This window comes from Cuculus canorus, chromosome 3 (assembly GCF_017976375.1).
Source record: "Cuculus canorus isolate bCucCan1 chromosome 3, bCucCan1.pri, whole genome shotgun sequence".
NCBI lineage: Eukaryota > Metazoa > Chordata > Aves > Cuculiformes > Cuculidae > Cuculus > Cuculus canorus.
In genome coordinates this window covers 85514107-85527111 of record NC_071403.1, presented here as the reverse complement: position 1 = coordinate 85527111, position 13005 = coordinate 85514107, and the positions used below count along the sequence as shown (strand labels likewise).

General features: G+C 42.4%; 2 long non-coding RNA genes across 3 annotated transcripts in view; one reads left to right on the top strand and one right to left on the bottom strand.

Moving 5' to 3' along the window:
• Positions 1-3319, bottom strand: part of LOC128851591 (uncharacterized) — a 13335-nt gene extending 10016 nt beyond the window's left edge. Inside the window, exon 1 of the long non-coding RNA XR_008448916.1 lies at positions 3099-3319. This is a non-coding gene — a long non-coding RNA (uncharacterized LOC128851591). The remainder of the gene's footprint in view (positions 1-3098) is intronic.
• LOC128851590 (uncharacterized) overlaps positions 1-12799 on the top strand; it is an 18356-nt gene extending 5557 nt beyond the window's left edge. The window contains exons 2-7 of one of the 2 annotated variants that reach the window (XR_008448915.1): positions 800-912; positions 2144-2317; positions 4402-4517; positions 8852-9366; positions 12025-12150; positions 12265-12799. This is a non-coding gene — a long non-coding RNA (uncharacterized LOC128851590). Of the gene's footprint in view, positions 1-799; positions 913-2143; positions 2318-4401; positions 4518-8851; positions 9367-12024 lie in introns of both variants that reach the window. The other variant, XR_008448914.1, reaches the window with a different exon arrangement.
• The last annotated feature ends 206 nt before the right edge of the window (positions 12800-13005 follow it).

Sequence of the window (13005 nt, the reverse complement as noted above, 5' to 3'; positions counted from 1 at the left end):
CCCCACTGACGTCAATGGGAGTTTTGCCGGAGTGAGGGCCAGGCGCCTTGGCCCACTGCTATAAACACGTTGGGACTTTCTCTTTTAATGGATGGTATTTAGATTCTGTGCGGGGCTTGTTTAACATGCACGTTTGCCAGAGTCCTCAAACATCATGGGGCACGCAAGACAAATTGCCTTTTTGTCAGAGCAGCAGTGTGGAGGGCAAGAAAAAAAAGCACTGAGCTATCCCAGCTAGTTTTTACTTTCTGCTCCCTTCTCCTCGCATTTTCTGGGAGATCAATAGCAGTAAAAGCCAGAGGGTGGTACGGGGCAGGATTTCCAGCAAGGAGAAGTGGAACATACTTCAAAGATACTTTTTGCCTTTAAGTTTCACAGTTTAAATATGCTTCTCTGCTCACAAACTTGGAGAGAAGGGGGGTTACCATACACAGCTCTTTCTGTTGCTGGACTTACTGCTCCTAACAGAGAAAAATCACCCCAGTGGTACGGGTACGCCTTGGCATGCATGTGTCTATGAGTGCTATAAAACAAAGCTAAAACCACCCATTGCCTATTATCTGAGCCATCTTTCTATCAGTAACTTCTTCCTTGCCACAGTTAAACGATGGATGCCTCAGTACCAGGTAATGTGGGTGCTGCTCCACCTGATACTTTCCTATATCCTCCTTGTTTATAGCTACCCCTTCCCTCCAGCCACTAACATTTTGCAATTCACTCCCTTCAGCATATTTAGAAATGTAAGATGTGGGGTATTTGGATACTGAACTCTGGATGTTCCCTTCTCTGTGTCCTCCAGCTAGGGCAGAGAAACAACTCTTCCTTCAACAACACACTCCAAAGCATGCTCGGTTCTCGCGCATCCCCAGACCGATGGCGTGGTAGGCACTGGGCCTTCAGGTTAATACACATGTAAGTGCACTTTTTTCATTTCATGTCCTTCCTTAAGCTTTAAAAATTCTAGTGTTGTTTTTAACCAAAGCAGAGGTAATATACTGTGCTTCGACACTCTCTCCTTTTTTTCTGGGGGGAGGAGGGCCCACAAAAAATGCTGTCATAAAAATAATAGGCAAGGCCGTAAATTAAAGAAAGAAAGAAAGAAGAATGTGATTATATAACACATCCTGCAGTAATCAATTTTACCTCCAATATCTGCTTTTGTTTTCAAAATGCTAAATAAACAATACATAATGCATCCCTCATCAGCCAAAACCATGAGGGCTCTGTGCTCAAATAACAGGAAACATATTCAATTTTCCTAACAGAAGACAGTTCATTAAGCTGTGCCACATCAAATAAAACTTTAATTTCTCCAGCATCAGAGTCGCAATGAAAGCAATTGAGGAAGATGAGCCATATGGTACTTCTATCAGCAAACACATATTGCTCATTCCCCCAAAGTTTTCTAATTCTGCTCCCCAGACCTGTGTAATATAGATAATGTGCTCTGAGCGCAGCAACCATGAGCTATCTGGTGTACACTTCTAATACTGTATTTAATGGGAAATAATGAATCATAAAAGCCTGCAGAAGACGGCTTTTGCTAACCTAAATCTCAGCTGTAATTTCATTGTTCTGTGCCTAAGATGCTGTTTGCCCTTTTCAAACAACAGCAGTTGAACATAATTATGCTGTTACAAACCTGGGCTGCAAAAGGAAAGCCTTTCTAATATAACCAAGTTTTTATTAACTCTTGAAATCCTGAAGCTGGGGCAACTGCGGCATAACAGAGAGCTGTCTGACAGGTTTTAGGGTTCATTAAAGTGCACACGCAAACGTATATTCCAATTTCCAGCATGTATCCCCACAAATTAAATTGATGATTCTCACATTGGGCCAAAAATGCAACAGAAGTCTATGAAAAATTAGGAAATCTACTTGACATCAGGAAATTGGACACTTGTCTACTTTAAAATCTGTAAATGTCAAAGCCGTGTAACCTAGTAAGAGGGGAATGTTTTTTACAAAAAGCAAAGTCTACTTTTCTTCTTCTTTCCAGATATAAAAATTGTGGTTAGTGCCTCGAGTAAAGGGCCCTCTAAAGTTTGTACTGTTTATCCTTCATTTATGAATCTGTAATGATCTATTTAATGATATCATAAGGTTAAAAGTTAAACAGTACTGTGTTTTCTCTATCTCTCAGAAAGCAATCTGTGCATCTCCAAGAGATTATGGGGGCTGTTTCCTGAAGAAGCCAATAGGTAAAGACACATCCATACATTGACACGGGAGGACTCACAAAGGCAGGGATGAGAACATAAAGGTATTATTTTGATGTGACGAACCCTGCTTGGAAAATGTCTACAACTCATCCAAAGTAAGCTTCTTTCTTTTCTATCCCCTGCCCTCCCTTCTCCCCTCCCGATATACAAGGCTAATTTAAAACATTGTCTAGATATGCTACTTTTACATATTGAAAACATATTTTAGTGGCTGTGTTTGTTTTGGCAATATATGAACCAAAAAGCCCCAATTAAATTAAAAAGAGTGACTTTTAAAACTTAGAGATTGCCTTTTAAAAGCTTATTAAAATCAGCATGTTAGATGTCTGTGAATTAGCTCAGAGGCTTGATTGCTTTCATTAAAGCTGCCTGTTTGGGTGCTGCTTGGTGAATGTTCAAGTCTGTTTTTTCCCCCCCTGTTCCCCCCCACTTCGAGCTGCCTCTCGCTGCTTGTCAACTTGGCTTTTCCCTCCAAATTTTGAATCCAAAACTCCTGATTATTTTATAGAAGCAATGGCTACCCTGCTACAAAACATCACAACAAAAGTCACCAGCAACCCGAGCCAGAGAGAGACCAACAGGTAACAAAATATTAAAAAAAAAAAAAGGCTAAAAAGGAAAAAGAGAAGACATCCCGAAAGCACCCACCCTGACCAAACCAACCCCCCCCCCCGAAAACCCCACCCCGAGCCATTAAAAAAAAACAAGCCATCACATTGCTTATAGCCCATGAATGCCTTAAAAACAAATGTTTAAACAGTTTTTTTTTTCTCTGAAGCAGCAGCAGAAAACCTCTGCATGCTCCGATGGGTTACAATAACAATGCTCTATTGCAATGTAAAACAAGCTGGAGGAGAAAAAGGTGCTTTTTGTTACCATTTTATCAAAGCTGTTCATCTTCTAGCTGCAGGCAGCATTTTGCTGGAATTGCAGATATTTCTCTGTCCGGGCTCCTTTGTTTGTGCATCTCATTTGCATATATTTATCTCCAGCTGAGGGTGCTTTCAGCTCATTAAGGCCTCCCCTCGCATTATTTCATAAGCCAGCTGCTAGGAGGGATTTCACCTGTGGTGACTGAGAAAAGAGGGGTGAAAAAACCAAATTCTTCATAAAAAAAAAAACAACAAAAAAACCCCACAGCACAACCAAGGAAATCTTCTGACTCTCTTCCCCTATAAATGGGCACCATTTGTGTTAAACAGCCTCTTGTCATGATAGATGCCTCCTGGGGTCAGGGGGGAAAGTTGATTTGAAGGTCAGCAGTAAAACAACAGACAAACCAGACGCCAAACTGGTTCCTTAGCTGTCGGTGGGAGCAGCGGTACAACCAGGTCTTGAACCTTTTTCAACCTCTAATAAAACAGGGGAAGAATCTGAAGTGGAGCAACCAGGCCCCAGAGGAAAAAAACCCCACAAATAATATCAATATCAAGCAGCAACGGGAAACAACGGGGCAGCTCTCAGCGTTACAGGCACACTGCTATTGTTTCAAGAGCCGGGGAATTAATTCCACTTATTTATTTAAGGCGTGTCAACTCGCTGCCTAAACCTGTTTCGGTGTCAAGATGAATAAAACTTTTATGGCTCATAAAATAGAGCCATTCATCTCAATGGTCTTTGTGGTGCCTGGGTTGTGTTTTTTTTTTTTCCCCTTCTCCTCCTGGCAGGCTGAGCTGGTCCGAAATCTCAGCGTCCCAGTGCTACCAGCTCACTCGTAGATGCAAAGAAAATTTGGAGAGGGCATCATGAGCTAAACTTCTGGGTTTGATTACAGATGGTTAATGTTAATTCATCACAATCATATGCGCACCCCTCACCCCCCCTTCCTTTATCCCTATCCTGAAGCCTACAATGAATTTACGTCATCTATATGGTGCTTTGGACCAACAGGTAATAAAATACAATAAAGCCCGCTTTTTATCAGGAAAAGAAAAATCCCATTAATTATAGTTCATGACTACTCTAAACCAAATGTTCAAATAGTAGTTGGAAATGATGCGTAAAATCTCAGCATGTTCTGATAGGTTATAGAGTCAGTGGTTTATTGCAATGTAAAACAAGCCACAGGAAGAGAGGGTGGTTTTGTTTACCATTTTCATCAAAGCTGTTCATCATGTTGATATACTTATGCTATATCATGACCCCTACATACATTGCATTTCATTTATTTATTTTCCAGGTTGTTGCCACTTTTGCTGCCTTTGCCTTGGAGAAGTCGAGTAGTTCTCCAGCCCCTTTGAAATACGTCTCGTCTGCACTGAATTTCTGCCGACAAACCAGCGGATAGATATGGATGTAAGAAATATTTATTATCATTGAGGAAGGTTTTCTTTTTACTTAATCTGAGGCAATTAGTACCTGAATAAACACAGACTAAGTGATCTACCTCCTCAAAAGGTAATTAGACTTGAAAAGAGCTGTTCAGCTCTACCCAAGGAAAGCACAGTTCTGATTAAGACACTTTGGAGATTCGCTTTCATCCCTTTTCCCTTTTGCCCTGGAAAACCTTTTATAAAATCCCTATAACTTTTAATTTCTCTCTGTGCCAAACCCAGGGGCCAATTTCAGCCATTGCTGCCCTCTTCCTCCTCCCCCCCCACCCCCCAGTCTCTTAACCCTGCTTCTCATTTTTCTTTGCCTCTAATCTAATCGCTAATTCCTTGGCTTGGCCCAATAGTTAAAAATGTTAAGTACTGCTCGCAATTCCTCCTGCCTCCCCCTCGTATCTGTCTCTGTTTATGGAATGGGCCTTGGTTTCCTCCTGCTCTTGTTCAGCTATAGGTCTGTAGGTCAGGAGACTGTAAATACACACAACACTACCCCAACCCATAAATCTAAGCAAAGGGCAGCCTTATATATTCAGATAAGGGATGTAAGGAGGTTGGAGGGGGTTGGGGGAGAAGAAAAGCTTAAAAAAAAAAAAAAGAAAAAGAGGCAGACAAGCAGACTCTGTGGTGAAGGAGGCACTTTGCTAGAGACCAAGCCTGAGGTGCTAGCAGGCACTGGGGGCAACCTCTGTGGGGCAGAGGGAGGGAAGCTCCTGCTACCCGGCAGGATGTACCAACAAGAGATGAATCTGAACTGTTCGCCCTTCTCCTACCCCTCCTTGTTTATATATAAATCATTACAAAAGGCATTTTGTTACCTTTGGGGCAACAAAATTAAACAAGAGATTTCGATGGCTTTCTCTCCTCCAGACCTTTGTTGGTCTACTTCCTCCCCATCCCCCATTTTATTCCCAGCACCTCCGAAGCTTTCAAAGGAACAGTCTCCCCTGTTATTGCTTCTCAGTTCCAAGGTCTTAGAATAAATAACATTGTTATTACTCACTTCACCAATTTCCAAGAAGAAATATTGCTGTAGCAAATGCGAGCAGCACTAATATTTGCAAAGTGATAAATGGATTGTTACATACCTTCCCGTCTGTGTGGCCTCCAGCCATCCTCTGGCTGGCTACATCCCTCCTTGGGGTGGGAGGGAAGGGTGTCTTTGAACTTAGCGGGGTCCAGACACTTAGTGCCTTGCACGAGAGGCTGCCCGCAGCCCCCTCCCTTGCCCTAAGATGGAGAGATAATTTTTAATGGCAAGACCATGCTGGAGATGATACCGAAACCAGGGAGAGCAGGAGCCCTGTACCAGCAGCAAACAGCCACGATGCTTTTGGCCACCCTGCTGCTGTGGGGGTAATAAATGTGTGGGTTTTGCTTGTGTTGGGTGCTGCAGGGAGACAGGTGAAAGGCTCAGGACATCCCCACGGCATAGCGGCTGTCCCGCTGCCCTCCCTGGCCCTTGCTGGTGCTGGCACAGCTGCTCCGGTGTAGAATACCAGATCGCCAGTCTCACAGCAAGAGCCACCTGCCCTTCTGTGACTGCCAGTGGTGTGAAAAGTGCATAGAAAAAAAGAAAAATTGTCTTTCAAAAATTCCACAGTGCCTGGATGGGAACGGCAGTGAGTATCTGAGGTACAAGTGATACAGATGCCTAGTGGGGTGAAAACTAGAAAGACAAGTCCCCAGTCACCACCTCAGTCATTGTTCATTGAATCTCATTAATTCGCATGAAATTCTCTTAAGCTTTCTTAACCAAAGCTGAGGTTAGGAACGTGCCAAGTGAGAGTAGCCTGCTAGCCTCCTCACCCCAGACCTGATGGCTCACCACATCACTTCTGAGCCTCAAAAGAGATAGCAATCAGGAAATTCACACTGAATAAGTAAAACAAAATAAAATCCTGGATTTCTTATTTTAAGCAGCAATTTTTTTCTGGCTTTAAGACATGATTTAGGCTCTTCAGATTCATTTAAAACAAAATCCCAAATCAAGTTATTCCTGGGATGCGAATCATGTTGAAATCACTCTGAATGTGTGGTAATTTAAACCAAAGCAAACTGTGTTGCTTCAGACTCACGAAGAGTGACCTGCTGACATTTCTTTGACTGAGCCTGTTGTGCTTTCAGGCTGCAGTCTGCGTGTTAGGGGCTGGGAGTGATGGTGTGGCATGGTATGTGCAGCTGGGGTGCCACCAGGAAAAGGAGTGAAAACACCCTCCCTCATGCTGCCCTCCCTGGTCTTTTCTCCCTATACATCCCCAGGAATAAGCTCAGCCCACATCTGCTCTAGGGGATACTCCGCAGTACATGCAGGTCTCACATGGAGATTAAATTCAGTGTTATCAGCATCTATGCGGTACTCAATCTCAAGATGGGAGGAGGTGAAGGATGTGTGCAAAGGTTTCAGCACCCAGGATGAAGGTGTTGGCATGTTCTGGCAGGACAGGTACCTGGATAGGTCTGTGCAGAGGGAATGGGAAAAATGGTAATCTGAAAGGCTGGAGCTATATTTATTTGTGTTTTTTTTTCCTAATGAGTACTTTGATCCATAAAAGGAAGAACAGAGAGCTAACTCAAGGATTCAGAAAGAACATCACCCAGAAACCGTGGGCAGAGATATGAAAGGGTCAATCAGAAGAGGAGGCAAAAATATATCTGACAGTTTTTCCTCCTGACCAAAGTAAATGCCACCTTTTTGTTTATTTTAAGAAGATGAAAATAATTGAAACAAAGGCCATAAGTTATAAATAAGGGTAGAAAGTCCTTTGAGATGGGCTCTCAAGCAAAATACATACAGTTAATAGCATTAATAAAACGTGATAGTTTGTATTGTTTTCTAGTCAACGAATTAATATGCAAACAATCCACAATACTCTCTCATGACTGCATAAGTCTGTGTTCATACAATTGTAAATATGCATGTAATTATATGTCCATATATGTGTGTACATATATACATACACACATTTACATGTATACATGAATGCACATCCACACGTATTCATGCATGTATCCATGTCTACATGTATACATATGTATATATAATTGGTGCCTTTTAGAACTGTACAAATGTACGTACATTTATATGCACATGTACACACAAGAACACATACATACATAAGCAAATGTTCACGCACACATACGTACTTGTGCACACATGCAAACCTAAAAACCCAGCTTGCCACAAATAACAAAAGCTGCAGAAGTATTTGATGAAAATAATAAAACAGGTGAGAGCTGGGGCAGTGGCATTGTGAGGAGCTATCTTACTGTTTGGAGAGATCCAGAAACCTCCCTAAACATTTACTAGCACCTTTCCTAACTCCAGGAATGGGGCTGGGAATGCCTTAAGATCAGGTTTTCTTGAGCGATTCCTGCCAGGCAGGAAACTCTGTGAGAGCAGCGGTGCTTGCACGGCTCCTCTTGCAGCCCCAGGAAGAGCACAAGTAAGAAGAACAAATCAAAATAATTGAATATACACAAAACATCTACATTTATATAAACAGCAAGCTTTGAAAAGGGGAAAAAAAATCAAGTCTTTGTTTTTATTATTTATTTTCTTCAAACCTCAAAAAAAAAAAAAAAAAGTCAAGGCAGTTCTTATTTTATCCAGACCAGTTCATAAATCCCAAGTCATAAATCCACATGATATCCTGGGCTGCTGGATTTTGCATTTGGAGCTCTGAAAGACTGATAGCTGAAAGATTTATAAAATTCCAGGTAGCCAGAGTGTTCCCTATTGGCTCCACATCTGAGGGGTCCCCACGTCCTGCTTAGCCCAGCAAGCTGGATGTATGGGATATATTGTGCTCAAGCAGCAGCCCTCCCCGTCTCCTATTTTCAGCTGTGATGAGGGCTAAAATTTTGTCATTTGGGATGGCTGGGCTTCATTTAGGCACTTTTCTGCAGAGATGTGGGGAGAGCCAAAAGCAGGGGATGCCAGGAGCCTGTTGCTGCCTCCTGCAAATTTATGCCTTGGGTTGTGTCATAGATGTACGATTTAGCTTGTGTAGGAGATTCGACCATAAACAGCAGAATTGTTTCAGATATATTGAATATACATTTAATTTTGTTCCTTGCAATGTCATTTCCTAGGAGCTCCGTAAGAAGGGATTATCACTGCTGGGGTCAGAAGATAATGATACTTAGAGAGGAACAGGACCAGCCCTTTAGCAAGAAAATGGTAGATGAGATGCCTCAAATAAAGTATACGCTGCAAACAATTTAGCTGGCAAAGCAGCACATTCATATTCCCCAAAGAGTGCTGAAGTATGCTCATGTGTTTTGTTTTCTTTTTCATAGGTGAAGTGGATGTTGCATGAGTCCATGTGTACTGGGACAAAAGTCCCCCCAAGCAGACGCTCTGAAGAGTGGTGTGTACTGTATGTCTGCATCCATAGGATGATGAAAACTCACTTAAAGCCTTCCCTCTGTTGCTTGCCTCTGTCCTTCCTCAATGACCATATTCAAGCCTAATATTTTTCTTCAGACTTGCAATGAAAGACATTTTTAATATGCTTCTGTTACACTAATAGAAAGATATATCATCTATATCTCTGTATCTATCTATACAAAATCCCTCTCCAGCAGTTACAATAGTTCCTTTATATCTCTAAGGTATTAACTAACATCTTTGTTACTGAGCAACAAAATTATTTGCTTTATATTTCAGATATTTTTATTAATGGGTCTGAATACATTGAAGTCCATGTGGAAAATTCTTCTTTTCATTCCTGGGAAAGAACAATGGAATCAACCTGAGATTAGCTCTGCTTTTTTGGCATTTTATTAGAAGCACACAGTCCAGCTATGTTTAGGTGATTTTTTTGGTTTGTTTGTCTGCTTGTGTTAGTGGAAATTAAAGCATTGCCAAGGTTTATGCTTCCTGAATGCTGCGAGCATCTCTGCCTTTGACCAGCCACCTTAAAGAAGCATTGTGAGTAGCTTGGTTTGCATGCCAAAGATAGCTGCCTGTCTCTAGCGTGCCTGCCCCTCCCCATCAAAATGTCCGGGCTCATTAGAAACATTTACTCATTTAAGAGATCAAACTAAACCACACACAAACAGACCAAAGCATTTACACGAGGACTATGTCAGAATCACAGCAGAAAAGATTTTTCTCAGTTATTCTTGAAATCCAAAGCTTTCCCAAGCCTGCTTGTGGCTCTCACAAGGTATTATTCCTCTTTCCAAGCAGAACATATTTCTTTTTAAACCTCAAACTCCCATGGACTGTGTTTATGCCGTATTTAATCTTTTCTTCCTGCTTCTTTACTCTTTATCCCTCTTTCAGCTGGGTTTGAGCCATTCTGATCTCATGGCTGTTGAATGCAAGGCAGCGTGGCTGGAAACAGGGTTCAGAAGGGCTGCCTGGACTGATCACTGCCCAACACAACAAGGATCTGGGCTGCACCATTATTTCATCCACCTTGGCTTGACAGGTTGCTTTGGAAAGGCCAGGCAGCCCCCAGTCCTGCTGCAGGAGGATGAATTTGCTACTCTTTGCCTCTTTGGCATTTCTAGAATCTTCAGCATTTCTAGCATCATAGTTTTGGGAGCTTTGCCCAAGGCCCCTGACTTTATCGGTGCCATTCATCTTAAAATGCTAAGGTGGGCTTTGCTGGTTGCTGATCAAGGAGATTGGGCTGAAATTAATTCCTCAGTGTAGAAGAGTTACCAGACCAGGGCGAAGGACAAATGCTCACTCGTGTCTATCGATCAGCCCCTTTCTCCTGTGTTTCTGCTTGCAGTAACTCCAGGAGAGGATTTCTTTCACTTTCCAAACAGAGATTTGGGATGTAAAATCTGACTAAACATTAGTTTCTGCTACCTTAAATGTGCAAATCACCTTAAAATTTCCTTTTGTTAAAAGCATCCACAGAAGGTCTTTCCTTTCTCCTTTTCTTCTAATTCTGTTACCATTTCGTTAATTAAAAACGCTGTACAAGGACTAGTATTGAGCTATAGAAATGAAAGGTCAATACGTGAACAACACTTCATTTGTAAATAATAAGGCTCTGTAATCAATCATCTCATTTTCACAGAAGACATTAATCTAAAAGCAAAGGATGGAGACATTTAGAGGATGTACAGAGGGGATCTTTAAATGTTAAATGTTCTTTAGCATGTGCTAAATAAAAGGTTTGGCAGAGCGAAAATACAGTGCGCAACACTGACACTCCAGGGAGAGTCTTTAGGTCAAGTGATTTGTACCTTCAAAACAGTTCTCTGCAGCACTGTAAAGCCTCCCTCTTGGTAGCAGTGAGATAGGATAGAGCTATTTAGGATAATAATCGTAGCAGGGAAAATACCATAAAAAGAGAAAAAAAAGTCGTGTGAAAAAAAATTCCCATTATTTTAAAAGGTGAATCAGCCCTTTTCAAACTGTTATTTACTTTCCACGAGCAGAGGGGGGTGAATTTTCCTACTCCTCCTTCTCCATAAAAAGATGCCTCTGGACTACAGAGTGGGGCTGAGACACGCTTGTGTGAAAACCTGTGATGCCAAGGGCCCTCAGTACCCTGGGCACAGGCAGGGAAACGACACTGTGAGTAACAGCATCCTGCCAGAGCCCACATGGGATTGTTTCCTACTCCACAGGTCACAGTGGGAATCCACATAAGTGTCTAAAAACACAACAGTCCCTGCATGTTGGAGATCCCATGCCTGACATCAATATTACTAGGGAAAATCACAAGAAAATGCAATCTCCAACCTAGAAACGGCTCAGGTTTTCATTGCATTCCCATCAAATGGTGTGGAAAGGCTCTTGCCGGCTTTGCTGGGAACTAGACTACCTTGTACGATTGTTTACTGACTTTGGTGACATAAAGAGAGTAGAAATGAAGGGTTGAAAGTAATTGCATTTTCATTTTTGCCTGTTTACATTGGAATTGCTTTACGTCAGTCCCATGCTTGACCCAGATTTCCAGCTTTAAAGTTTCTGTGGAATATATATTGGCATGTAAGGGAAAAAAAAACCAACCCACACCTCACCCTCCCAATTCTCCCCACCCCCAGTTCTCACCATTTGGTTGCTCTCATCCCATTCCCTGTGTTGCTTTCCTCTGTCTATCGCTGGGTGGGAGGAGCGGGACCGGTGGGAAGAGCCCCACCAATGCAAGCCCTTGCATGAGGGGAGGGCCTCTCTCCCGCTCCCCTTTGCCATAGTCCCCTCTCCCCTGCTCCCACACCTCCCACTGGCCGAATCCAATGCCTAGGCCAGGAGAAAGCTAAAAAAAAAAAAAAAAAACCAAAAAACTCAAAGGAAAATAAAAAAAAGAAACCCCCCCAAAGATGGGAATTGTTTTCAGCAGGCTTCACAAGCCAAACTGACCCTTGGGGAGCTGGTGAGTGACCTTGCATGGAGGGAGTGGAGGGAGGAGATGCCACTGGGCATTGGTGGGGCTTAAGGTTGGCTCTGGCACTGTGTCTCATTTCCCTCCATAGTCTCATTTTTTGTTTTTCACAAACAGAAATACACACTTGGCTCAGCATGCTTGAATAAAGCACCATCCCAGCTCCCTCCCAGCTGGCCACAGGAACCAAAGCAAAGAGCTAAGAGACTGGAGCAAAGAGCCAAGACAGCGAGCATGAAGGAGGTGAGGGCAAGCCTGGATACAGGGTGGCTTGATTTCCCTTTCTCCACTGGCAGACACCATGGGTATCCATGGTGAAATCCTTGTGAAAACCCGTTTTATCTTGCATGGCAAAAGAGCTGGTTATGGAATTGGCATTGCCAAAGGAATGGTGGGCCGATGATGCGGCAAGCCAGGAGACCCATCTGCATCACAGAGGATATGGCGGTGAAGCACAAAGGTATCCACTTCTTTAAAAGCAAAGCTTAGGTTAAGATGAAAAAAACAGAAGACTTCCAGAGTGATTCCCAAGGTAAACCTAAACATTTCCAGGTTTTCTTGCCCTGGTGGGTTTGGTGTAACTGTAACTGCTCAACCTGCAGAGCCTTTCAAAGCGCTCTGCAAACCTCCATGCCAAAATAAATGTTGCTTTACCATCAAATAGGCTGAAGAATGAAAGCCATAAGATGTGTGAGCGAGAAAAAAAAGCCCAAACAGGAAAACCCCTTTCTTCTGATTTTAAAGTCCTGGGTGATCAAGGCTGTTCTGCTCACTCTGATGTAATCAGTTTGCAGATACCCAAATACATGTACAGCCATGGAAAATGCTCTCCCTTTGATTCCAACAAAGTCCATTCTAATTCTCTTTAAATGTTCCAGGGCTTTTTGAAATGATTGCTATCAATGCCAACCAAATGCTTTAGATCTCTCTCTTTTTTTTTCTTTTTTTTTTTTTTTTGTCTGTCTTTAAATACTTGCCTTATTTTTATGCAGCCCTGTTACCACTGTACATGGAAAAAACATCTAGAAAAGAGATCTGGTTTGCTTTAGCCTTTATACCTTATAGAGTTAGACACTTTACCCTTCTTTGTATTTACTT